Raw genomic sequence first — 11,811 nt, forward strand, 5'->3', positions numbered from 1 at the left:
AGCAGAAACCAAGAGTCGGATGCTGGACTGACTAGGCCACCCGGGCCCCCTGCCTATTTTAAAATGAGCTCTAGAAGTCTGCCTCAGGGAGGAGTGAGTGGCTGAGGACAGGGGTTGGAGAGAGGCTTACCATTTTTCCCTTGTGTACATCTTAAATCCTGGGCCGATGCCTGCATTGCGTATCCAAAACTAAATAAAATTTAAAAGAAAGAAAGGAACAAGGAGACTAGTGTGGCTGGGGCTAAGGGAGGAGCGGATACCAGGGAGGGAGGGGTGTGATCAGGAAGGCCATCTTAAGGAATGGAGCTTTATCACTGCTGTGTGACCCCGGGAAAGCTTCCTAACCTCTCTGTGCCTTTGTTTCTCGGGTCCCACCTGAGGACTGTGGTGAGGGGTAACGAGCAGCAGTAGTGCCTGGCACACACTCGGAGCAGCCCCATGAGATGGGAACCACCAGAGGGTTGGAGCTTCTGTGGCAACAGGGCCCCCCTGGCCACCGTGTGAAGAGAGGTGGGGGACAAGCAGGGCCCCGGAGGTAGGGGGCCATTAGAGGCCCCTGCACTTCTCCAGGCGGCAGGCTGGCGGCTGGGACCAGTGGGGGCATGAAGGTGCTGTCTGTATTTGAGATAGAGCCGGCTGGGGTTTCTGATGGTCCGACCGGGGTTGTGAGGGGAAGAGAGGACTCGGGGGCAGGGGGTGGTTTCGGCCTCAGCACCCGGAGAATTGGTGCTGCCATTGACCGAGATGGGGAAGAGTAAGAGGGACAGGTGTGCGGTGTGGAATACTCAGGATGGCCACCCCATAGCCACGCAGACATGAGTGGGGAGCAGGATGTCTGGGTCTGGGGTCCATAGGAAAAGTCGGGAGTGATACACGTTTGGGACTTGTCACCGCGTCGGTGGCCCTATTGTAGGGTGAGGTCACATAAGATGAGAGGGCGAGTGGAGAAAAGGAGACTTTCTGAGCCTGAGCCCTCCAACCAACCTTAGAGGCTGGGAGAGGAGGAGGAGGGGGAAAGGGAAGGAGGAGGGGAGGGAGAGGAGGGGGGAGAAGTGGGAGGGGAGGAGGAGGGGAAGAAGGGAAGGGGGAGGAGGGGGAAGGGGAAGAAGGGGGAAGAAGGGAGGGGGAGGAGGAGGGGGAAGGGGGACAGAGGAGGGGAGGGAGAGGAGGGGGGAGGAGGGGGAGGGGAGAGGAGGGGGAGGGAGGTCAGGGGATGGGGGGATAAATCAGTCTAACAAGCATTTACTGAGCTTGGAACATTCTGTTCCATGTGTCCCAGAGGTGCCGGGACAGGGGACGAAAGGCCCAGACCCTATGCTGGGGACCTTATAGGCTGATGACGGAGACCAAGGAACAAGCTCACTAAGGGCCTAGTTTTGAGGCCTGATCCGCAAAGAGAAGAGTACCCTAACCTGACTTGATATCAGGAGAGGTTCCCCAGAAGTGGAACCCCTGAAGTGAGACTTAACAAGTGTTGGAGGGGCACCCAGGTGGCTCGGTCGGTTAAGGGTCTGCCTCTTGCCTTTGGCTCAGGTCGTGATCTCGTGGTTCGGGAGTTCGAGACCCGCGCTGGGCTCTGTGCTGACAGCATAGAGCCAGCTTGGGGTTCTCTCTCTCCCTCTGTCTCTGCCCCTCCCCGACTCATGCTTTCTCTTTCAAAATAAATAAACTTAAACAATAAAAACAACAAAGCAAAAGAACAATCAAGTTTTGGAAAGGGAGGAAGAATGTTCCAGAAGAAGCCACAAGAGCAGCACGAACGGAGAAGTACAGACGTTAGATGGGGTCCATGAGGGGGCCAGGGGACCCTGATCGGCGGTGTCAGGAGCCCTGTGTTTGCGTCTGATCCCAGGGGTCGTGGTCCCCAGGTCAGCCGATCGCAGCCAGTGAGGCCAGATCCCGACCGCCGTCTGTTTTGCAACATCTACAGCTTAGGTATGGTTTCCACGTTTTTAAATGGTTGGGGAAGGACAATCAAAGGCGGAATAATGTTTTGTGACATCTGAAAATGACAGGAAATTCAAAGTTCAGCGTCCATAAATAAAGCCTGTTGTTCAGACACGGCCGTGGCCATTCTTTCCACAGTGAACAAGGCTGCTGTGGCTGTGCCGTGGCAGAGTGGAGCGGTGGCCACAGATGCCGCGTGGCCTGCAAACTTTACGGGGAAATTGCGGGGCTTTGTGATCTGGCATTTCAGAGAGACATAGCAGAGAACAAGACAGAAATCAGGATTCCAGCCTGCTGGGGCTGTCCGGCTCCAGAGGTGGCCTCTGAGGGCAGGGGCCCTTTGGAAGGTGATCCTCTCCTGCTTCTAGAATTTCTCCAGTTCCTCTTCCCTGGAGCAGAGTCAGCTGTCACGAGGGAGCCAGTGACCTCGGAGACCAGGCCCTGCCCTGTGAGGCTCCCTCACAAATCCTCTGGGAGAGGTGATGCAGGCCATGGGGGGCCACTTGGAACATTCTCTCTGGTCTGGTGTTTATGACGTCACCGGGGCTCCAGGCCGGGAAGGAACCACACCTTCAGCGTGCCCTTCTCAGGAGCACATTCTCTCTCACCGGTGGAGCGAAATCTCCCTTTACCTGGAATCAGGTTTCGTTGTTTTGTTTTTCCCTTTAGGAGCAAACTGTTCACTTAAGAGCAGGTGTAAAATCTTGTTTTCTTTTCTTTCTTTTTCTCTTTCTTTCTTTCTTTCTCTCTTTCTTTCTTTTATTCTTTTTGTTTTTAAGTTTATTTACTTATGTTGAGAGAGACAGAGAGAGTGGGGAAGGAATAGAGAGGAAGAGGGAGAGAGAGCGAGAATCCCAAGCAGAGTTTGCACTGTCAGCACGGGGCCCGACGCGGGACTCCAACTCAGGAAACCGTGAGATGGTGACCTGAGCCCAAACTGAGCGTCGAATGCCTAACTGACTGAGCCACCCAGGCGCCCGTTTCTAACTTAGTGTTATGGCTCCAGGGTGGAAACGGCCTCCGTGTTTGTGCCCTACACATCACCTAGCACAGAGCCTGGCTCGCGGAAGGCTCTGGATGAATGCTGGCGGATAAACGAACGAATGAAACGCCACCCTTCCCCCCAAAGTCACAGACTATTCCCGAAAAAAGGAATCCCTGAGAAGCAATCTTCCACGGTAACCCTGCCACCAAAAAACTTCCAGAGGTGGGCCTGGCACTCTTCTGCGGGGTGGGGGCGGGGGGGGGGGGAGTCTGGCTGGGCACTTGCGGGGTCTCTGAGTGGTGCCAGCGGCAGCACGTGGCAGGACGGGAAGTGCAGGTGCCGGAGGCACGGAGGCAGGACGTGTCCAGAGAGACAACTTCTGCTCCCTCACAAGGAAATGGAAGGACTGGCAGAGGAAGGGGGTTGTCCCCGGAGCCATAACTCATCTCGCCTACAACTCGGGTCGAGGCATCGATGAATCTTCACCCTCTGGCTCCTGCGCTCCCTGGCTAGCCGCTTCCCAGGCAGCCCTGAGGCATCCAGCTCAGGCCCACGCCGCTGTTCACACCTTCAATGGCATCCAGGGGGGACGGTCCCTTCTGGGAGCCTCAGAAATAAAGAAGAATGAGCCGAGGAGGCTTCTGGTCCTATCTCTGCCAACGTCACCTTCTGAGCTCCTCTCTGCTCACGGAGGCCCAGACACTGAATCAAAGCTCATGGGGCCAGCTGGCAAGAGGCAGGCAGAGGCCTGACCCCACTGCCTCGGCTTCTCTGCAAATCAGAACCACCCGGTGAGGAAGGGGGGATGACGGACAGATGACCTCCTCCGACAGTGCGTCCCAAGACATTTGGTTCATTCATTTATTCAGCAGACATGCATTGAGGCCTTGCTGTGGCCCAAGCATTGAGCTGGTCAGCAGTGAGCCGGGCACAGATGTGGCTTGAAAGGGCCCCCGTTTGACCGTGTTGGGTGGAGAGGAGGCATGGACGGGTCATTAAAAACACCGCACAGGCCGATGCTGGGACTGAGCCATACACAGGGCTGCGGGGAGCCCCGGATGTGGCTTCCAGCTGGAGGAGAGGTGGGGCAATTAGTCAGGGGAGGCTTTCTGGAGGAGGTGATGCCTGAACCGTGTGATAAAGGATGAGTAAGCATTTGGGGGGGGGGGTCAGGCTGGGGGTGATGAGAGCATTCTGGGCAAAGAAGGCAGGAAGGTGTGTGCCCAAAGGCTGGAGAAAGTATCATGGGTGTGCACGTGTGTGTGTGTGTGTGTGTGTGTGTGTGTGTGTGTGAGTTGTGTGGCTGGCATATTAAAGGAGAGCTGGGCCGTACAAAGGATAAAGGAGGGCAGCAAGGGGCTGATCAGGATGGCCTCAGGCTCCTTGCTAAGGAGTTGTGTTTATTCCATAAGGGTGGGGAGGTGCAAAGACAGGAGAGTGAAACAGAGTCACGTCTGCCATGGGGACTGTGTGGGTTCCATGTCACGGAAACCGAGTTTCAACTACCTTGAGCACAAAAGGCAGTTATCCGCTTTCAAAACTGCGGCGTCTGGGGACAGCCCTGCCTTCAGGAAGAGCTGAATCCAGGTGCTCAGCCCATGTCGGCAAGAACTCCGCCTTTGTCTCCACCTTCCTCTGTGTGGGCTCCATTCTCAGGTGGGCGCTCCCGCACAGCAGCAACAGAGGACCCCGGCCATTCCTGTCACCCGGCCCGGACGCCTGCTCCAGGGTAAGTCCTGCGGCTGCTCTCATTGGCTGGAAGTGAGTCACGAGCCCATCCCTGAGCCAATCATGGCGCCCGATCACGTGCCACCTGCGAGCGGTGGGTGGGGCAGCCACGCGGATTGAGGGGCGTGGGGTGGGATGCCGTCCCCAAAGTGAAATACCCGCGCTCCGATCAGGAACGGGGAATTGAGGGGCCGGCCGGTGAAAATAACAGACGTCCAGTCACATAGTGTATGGTTCCACTTATAGGAAGTGTCCGGAAGAGGTGAGTCCGTAGAGACGGAATGAAGATTGGTGGATGCCAGGGGCTGGGAAGGAGGGAGGTGGGGAGGGACGTTTAATGGTAAGGGGTTTCCTTTTGGGGGGACGAGTGGGAAGTACGTTGCACGACAGGGTGAATAAACACTCTGCGAAATGCCACTGAATTCTTCCCTTGACAATGGTTCATTTTATGTTATGTGAATCTCACCTTAATACGAAATAAAGACACAGCGGATGTCCATCCGCAGGGATCCTAGGATGCGCCCGCATTCCACAGGGCCTGCTCGCTGGTGAGACTCCTTTTCTTCCCTTTACTCCTGCTTGTTCCCTTAAAAAAATTTTTTTTAATGTTTATTTATTTTTGAGAGAGAGAGAGAGAGAGAGCGCACTAGCAGGGGAGGGGCAGAGAGCGAGGGAGACACAGAATCCCAAGCAGGCTCCAGGCTCTGAGCTGTTAGCACAGAGCCCGATGGGGGGGCTCGAACTCAGGAACTGTGAGATCACGATGTGAGCCAAAGTCATACATTTAACCGACTCAGCCACCCAGGTGCCCCCTGCTTTCTCCCTTCTTAAACCTCAGAGAGTTTGGGGCCTGCAAGCAGATTGTAAGTCAGAGGTAATTCTAGGCACGGTCGCCCGCAGGGCCACTGCCCGCGGCAGGGGCCCCGCGGAAACCTGGGCCACTGGTCCAGAAGCTGAGCTCATGTATTTTCGTGGGACCTGGAAAAGGAGGCCCGGGTGAGATGCCAAGGACGTCTTGTTCACCAGCTATACCTGTTTTGCTCGGGGCTCTGGGCCGTGGGACGGAGCTGCGCTGCATGGGGCGCGTGGCCGGGACCCCCGCTGGCAGGGAGAGCGAGCGCTGGGTCTCCACGGTCGCTTGGCACCGAGGAGGCGCAGGTGACGCCAGCACGGGAACGGGCTGGGCCTGGGGAAAAGCTCTTTGCGCTGGAATGGTAAAGGGGAAAGAGGGTTTTGGCTCCCTCTCTGGGCCTTTCCGCATCCCCCATGCTGGGGTTTGGGCAGGGCCCAGAGCTGCCTTGGGGCTCTCCCAGAACGAGCCTGCCTTGGCTCCTTCAGGAACGGGAGTTTGAATCCAAAGCTGACCTTGGGTTGCTCAGCGCAAGCTGCCTGCCGCGGGCCGAGGGCTCCTGGTCCCCGCGGGGCCCCAGCGGGGCTCGCCTGGCGTGGACGGGGGACGAGTCTCCCCGGCTGAGCTGTGCTCTCTGCTCCTACCTTGAGCCGGAGACGGGCTGATCTCCAGTCCGGGGTCTGGTCTCAATGGATGCGTCTGGGATTCTCAGGACGCGGTGTCGGACCCCGTTGGTACCTGCCTGTGCCGAGTCACATGCGGTTTGGGGCCTTGTTTACGGTGTGGCTCTCCCCTCCCCGCCAGCCAACTGGGTCAGAACCCGCGAACGATTTTACAGGCTCCTTTCGGGGATTCGCCCGCAACTGAAGCTGGAGAACGATTGGCGTGTGGGACCGTGCTTTGCTCCCGGGAGCTGAGATTTCCCACGTGGCTCCCCTCCTGCTTGGATGTGTCCGGGTGTCAGTGGACACAGCGGGGTGGGTCGTGGCACCACGTGGAATGGGACGGACTGAAGAACAACCACTTTGCCGGTTCCGTTTCCTCATCGGTAAAAAAGGGGATCCGCAAATTCGCCTCCACCCCTGGGACCTTACTGGGAAGTCGGGCCTTTGCAGATGTAATCGGTTAAGGATCTCCTGCTGACATCACCCTGGCCTGAGGGTGGACCCTGAATCTGCCTACTGGTGTCCTTGTAAGAAGACGAGAGGCCACACAGAGAGACGTGAGCAGAGGGGAGAAGGCCACCCGAAAGCAAAGCGGAGAGTGGAGTCATGTGGCCAAAAGCCACGGGATACCTGGAGCTTCCAGGAGCTGGAGGCGGCCAGGAAGAATTCTCCCCCGGAGCCTTTGGAGGGACCGTGGGCCTGCCGGCACCTTGACTTCCGACTTGTGGCCTCCTGAACCCGGAGAACTGATGTATGTTGTTTTCCTCGCCCGGGTTGTGGCACTTTGTCATGGGCCGTCCCGGGAGACAAAAACGCCCCCTCAAGGGACAGCTGTCACCGCAAGCATTGGACACACAGCACATAGGAGGTGTCCCGTGAACGACCGCTAGCATCACTGTGCTGCCTGTGGCCCTGCAGGGGCCCAGCGGGTCAAAAGGAGCATCGCCAGCGTCCGCGGGGACACCCGGCCCCCGTGGTGGTGCCCTGTGTCACCCCACGCCCTCCTGGCTGCCTGCGGCTGGAGCCTTAGGAGGACCGAGCCGGAGGGAGAGAAAACAAAGAGGCAGCTGGGAAGGGCAGCCGTGGGCTGAGGGTTGAGGTCTGCGGGAGGAATGTTCACCGCCATGAATCACGGCTTCCAGGCCCCTCTCAGCCTGCTGACACATCACGCCCCAGGGGGAGGGCGGCGATGACCTCATGCCGGTGGTCACACACGCCGGGCTCCTCCCAGTACCGCCCAGGGCTCAGCGTTTGCCCAGAGGGAGCTGTCCCCACCCCACCCCTGCCCAAGTCTGTGTGCTCTCTCCTCCCTCACACACACAGCAGGACGAGCTGACCTTCGGAGCCAAGACTTCGGTGGAGGTTTATTATCTGGATGCTTTTGGAACGGGCCAGGCGAGCGCGCTGAACATCTGCGTGGGGAGGGCCTGCTGGGAGGAGCTTCGAAGGGACTCGTTCCCAGGGCCGGAGTCCCACTCTCTCGATGGCTTACAGACGGGGACACCGAGGCCCGGAGGAGTCAAGGGCTTGCCATCCGCCTCCAAATCCGAGGTCTTTTTGGTTGCAAAGAGCGAGGATTGGAATTCAGAATTTATCTTGGGCAAGACTCTGTTCTGCCTCCTGGACCAGTGGCCTCATCTGCTCGGCCGCCACCGTGCATCTCACCTCCCCGGCTCCCGGTCCCTGGACGTACCCTCTAGAAACGACTCAATTTCCTTTGCCCTGGCCTTCCGAAGAGCAAGCAGGGCTGCTGATAGCAGTGATCTTAGCTCTGCGAGCTGCCCCCGTGCACGCCCCGCCTTCAGAGACGGAGAAAGTTTTCCCCCAGGCCCCCGATTCGGGTTCCTGGCCACTAGATCGCCAGACCACCGTGAGCAAGAATCTTAGGAGAGTCTATTGAGACAGGACATCTAGCGTGGAGAATGGGTCCCTGAGCATCTGGGGCACGTGCAGCCCCTAACCTATCTTCTGTCCTAGCTGGAGAGACCTAGAGACTTCGGTGAGCTGAGCCACCGCGGTGCATGGGCTTTGACCAGGGATCTGGGACAACAGGCTGGGCCGCTTCGAGCTCCCCAAGGCTCCTGCTTATTTATTTTACCATTATAACTCAAAGCCAATATTTAAGCATTACCAAAGCAACAGCCCAAATTCTCCAGCCCTTGGCCCCCGTCCAGCCCCACACGGTGGGGACGGAGCAGGAGGGAGGAGCAAGGAAAATGAGTCAACCATGCCCCCCACCTCCCAACCACCTGGGAAAACAGTGACCCAAAAAGCAGATCTCAGCTTCTCTTGCGGGGCGGTTGTTCTTTTCCGTGGTCCTACGACTCCGCGCTTTGCACCCAAGCAGAACCAAGTCAAGCGAGACCTCGGTCTCCCGGGGTTTTATTTTACTTTTGTTGTACGGTTGGAGCCAGTAGGTTTTTCAAACTTCATATTGGCATTTCATGTGACGAAGAACGTGGACAGGCCATAAGGGTTCAATTTTCTTGTCACTGGCTGGATGCATCTTTCACCAGGACCCAGACTAAGCAACGGCACGCGGGCGGCACCCTCTCCCCAGGCCCCCTGGTCCCCGCTCCTCGTTGGGGGTAACCGTTGTGCTCGCCACTCACGGCCTCGCTTAGTTTTGCCTGGTTTTGGACTTTGTATACATGGAATCGTACCCTATGTTCTCTCCTGGACTGGAGCCAATGGCATTTTCGGTTCTCGAGAGACCTGAGTGGCCCTTCTCGCCAGCAGCTCTGGGGAGGAGCGAACACAGAGAAGGCACCTTCCCTGTCCCACAAGCCAGTAGGTGTCAAGACAGGAACTGGAAAGCATATATAGAAGGGGAGGGGGCAGGCAGTGATCTTGATTTAAAAAGGCACACCGTCCTTCTGTGCCCCGTGTAACTGGCGTTTCTATCTGGTGTTCGGGGAAGGAGACAGGAGGGGAAGAGTAGAGTCATAATGAGCCCGATGGCTGGGGTCTCTGGAACCTGCCCCCCCCCCCCCCCCCCCCCCCCTCAGTTTTTCTGGCGGATGCCGGGCTGGCTCCAATAGCCCCTGGGTTTATGCCTGGGCGGCTCAGGGCGGCACAGATTTACCAGCTGTGGCCCCCGTGTGTCCCTGTGGTGGCTCCCCGTGTCGCCCCGTGAGGCTCCTTGTGTCGCCCCGTGAGGCTCCTGGGCTCCTGGCCGCCTGATCAGTGGCCCCGTGCGGCCCCCCCCAAGGCTGCCTTGGATTTCAGTGTTTTTTGGTCCCAGGACTGGGGAGTGGGGGAGGGGTAGTCCTTGGTGCTTCATAGCGCAGGGGCCACAGGGAGTCTCAAACTATCTGCAGAGAAGGCCCAGCTTAAGAAATGTCCCGTGCGTCGCAGACGGCTGCCTTTGTGAAATATGATAACCGTGGCATGCTCAGGAAAATGAAAGGGAAGAAATAAAGGCCATACAGGCCCCCCATTTCTTTTTTGTTACTGGAGTCAATGGTCACAAAATTGGTCTCACAAGATAGAATGGGACCAACCTAAAAAGGGGAAAAGGGCATTTGGGGATTCTCAGTGTTTACTTTTTTTTTTTTAAGTTTATTTATTTATTTTGAGAGAGAAAGAGCAAGCAGGGGAGGGGCAGAGAGAGAGACAGAGAGAGAGAGAGAGAGAGAGAGAGAGAATCCCAAGCAGGCTCCAGGCTCCCAGCTGTCTGCACAGAGCCTGACACGGGGCTCGAACCCACGATCCATGAGATCATGACCTGAGCTGAAGTCAGACACTTAACCGACTCAGCCACCCAGGCGCTCTTCTTGGTATTTATTCTTGATCGCTACCCCTGTTTTGATGTCCTTGTGACAAGCTGTTAGCTGACCAGCACAGGCCAGTGGGTCACCTTTGTAACAGCACCACCCTGAACACCCTCTGCCCTGCCCTCAGCTGACCTCGTCGGGTCTCCGTGGTTTGTATCTGTCTGTGACCCCTCCTCGTCTCCTCGGCCGCCCCATCTCCTTCCTGTTTCTTTATATGTTGCTTTGGCGGAAGTGAAAGAGGTGCGAGCCTCTGCCCACCCGTTTTGGGATCCTTGTACGAGACCCTCAGCACACAGGCCACGCTCTCTTCGGTTTCTAGCAGATTCTAAGGAGTTACGCGTCACTTCTTTCTGCCTTTTGTGGCTTCTCTCTCTCAGACGTGGGACGAGGTCCCTCCAGAGCTGGGTTGGAGGAGTATACGGTTGACAAGAAGACAGTGCCACACTCCAATCCTCTCTCCTCCCTTTGTGCCCACCCACGTGCTATACTGAACCCTGGCCCCCCAGTGTGACACAGGCACCCCTAGAGCGGGAGGAGGGATCATTTGCCCCCACAGTCCAGTCCTGAGCCCACACGTCCTGGGCTTTTCCTCTCTGGAAGGCTCTAGGACCCCAGTGGGCTGGCAGCTTTATTCCAGCCGAGGTGACCACCAAGCCCCCTGTCCCCAGTGCGCCCTCTGCCCTCGCAGGATATCGGTGATCTCAGCTCCTCTCGCTGCAGGGAGCTGTCTGAGGTCGCTCAGCCCCTTCCTCCTTACCGTCTGGTCATCTCTCCCACGGCCATCTACTGTGCGACCAGCCTCCCCCAAGGACTCTGACTCATCTGACCCCAATGTCACGAGTACGTGTGGGACAACACACGGGAAGGGGGATGGCGAGGAGGGCGGAGTGCGTTTTCTCCAAGAGATTGGTCTAACCGGGGCTTCTTTCGGGCTCGGTGAGGACGGCGTCGCCCCGGCCAGAGACCCAGGCAGAAACAGGCGGCGCTGGGATTTACGAGCTGTCACCGTCCCTGCGTGTACAAGCCGGCTTGCTTTCCCTTTCCTCTCCTCATTATTCAGCTTTGGTTCTGTTTAATAACCCTGGCCGCATACTTCTCTAAACCAAACCAGCTGCTTACTAGCTTTTTATAAGCAGCAATAAGGACGGCGAAGACCCAAGGGCCCTTTGGTCTCCAGGAGGCCGAGGAAGAGGTTGAGGGCCCCGGAGGGGGCCTGCAGGGGACGCGTGGGCAGGGATCTGTCCTTCTGCCGGCGGCTGCCTGTTCAGAGCCCGGTGTCCCTGCAGAGGATCTGTGGCCGGCGCTCCACTGCTCCCCTTCCTGCGGCCACATCATAGGACTTGGGGATCACCTGCCTCCTGCGGGATAAGGAGCTGGTGCAGAGGCGCTGGGAGATGATCCGGGCTCGCGAGGTGCCAGGAGGTCACTCTGAGGGAATGTTCTGAGCCGTGAGCGAGCCCAGGAAAAACAATTCGACAACAATGCTGAGTGCCTAGGTGACAGAGAAAAAAAAGAGGAGCCTGTTTGGGAACAGATTTCGGTCTCCGCTTCCAATTTACTTGGGAAACTATGAAAAGTCTCTAGCAATGTTCTTCTCGAAGCTTTCATCATGGGCTTGCTGGGTTCCGAGTGCAGCCAGCACCCTAATCACAAACAGAGGTGCTCGCCGCCATCTGGCAGAAAGGGGTCAGCGCGCTGCGTCTGCGGGGACCGAGGCCCTCCGCGTGCCAGGTTCCTCCACGCGGGCCCCAGGAGGCCCAGGACGACGGGTCCCACCCAGCCACTGCCCCAGGGACTGCGCACCGCTTGGAGAAAGAGCAGGGGCAGGGCTGCTGACGATGACGGTGTCTGGCCCAGTGC

The 11,811-nt window shown here is 57.7% G+C and overlaps 1 long non-coding RNA gene across 1 annotated transcript; it reads left to right on the forward strand.

Moving 5' to 3' along the window:
- The first annotated feature begins 2,390 nt into the window (after positions 1 to 2,390).
- On the forward strand, positions 2,391 to 3,565 carry LOC131505518 (uncharacterized). The gene is made up of 3 exons (XR_009258435.1): positions 2,391 to 2,589; positions 2,954 to 3,154; positions 3,327 to 3,565. It is a non-coding gene; the product is annotated as an uncharacterized LOC131505518 (long non-coding RNA).
- Positions 3,566 to 11,811: the final 8,246 nt, after the last annotated feature.

The sequence above is a fragment of the Neofelis nebulosa genome, chromosome 2 (genome assembly GCF_028018385.1).
Source record: "Neofelis nebulosa isolate mNeoNeb1 chromosome 2, mNeoNeb1.pri, whole genome shotgun sequence".
Lineage (NCBI taxonomy): Eukaryota > Metazoa > Chordata > Mammalia > Carnivora > Felidae > Neofelis > Neofelis nebulosa.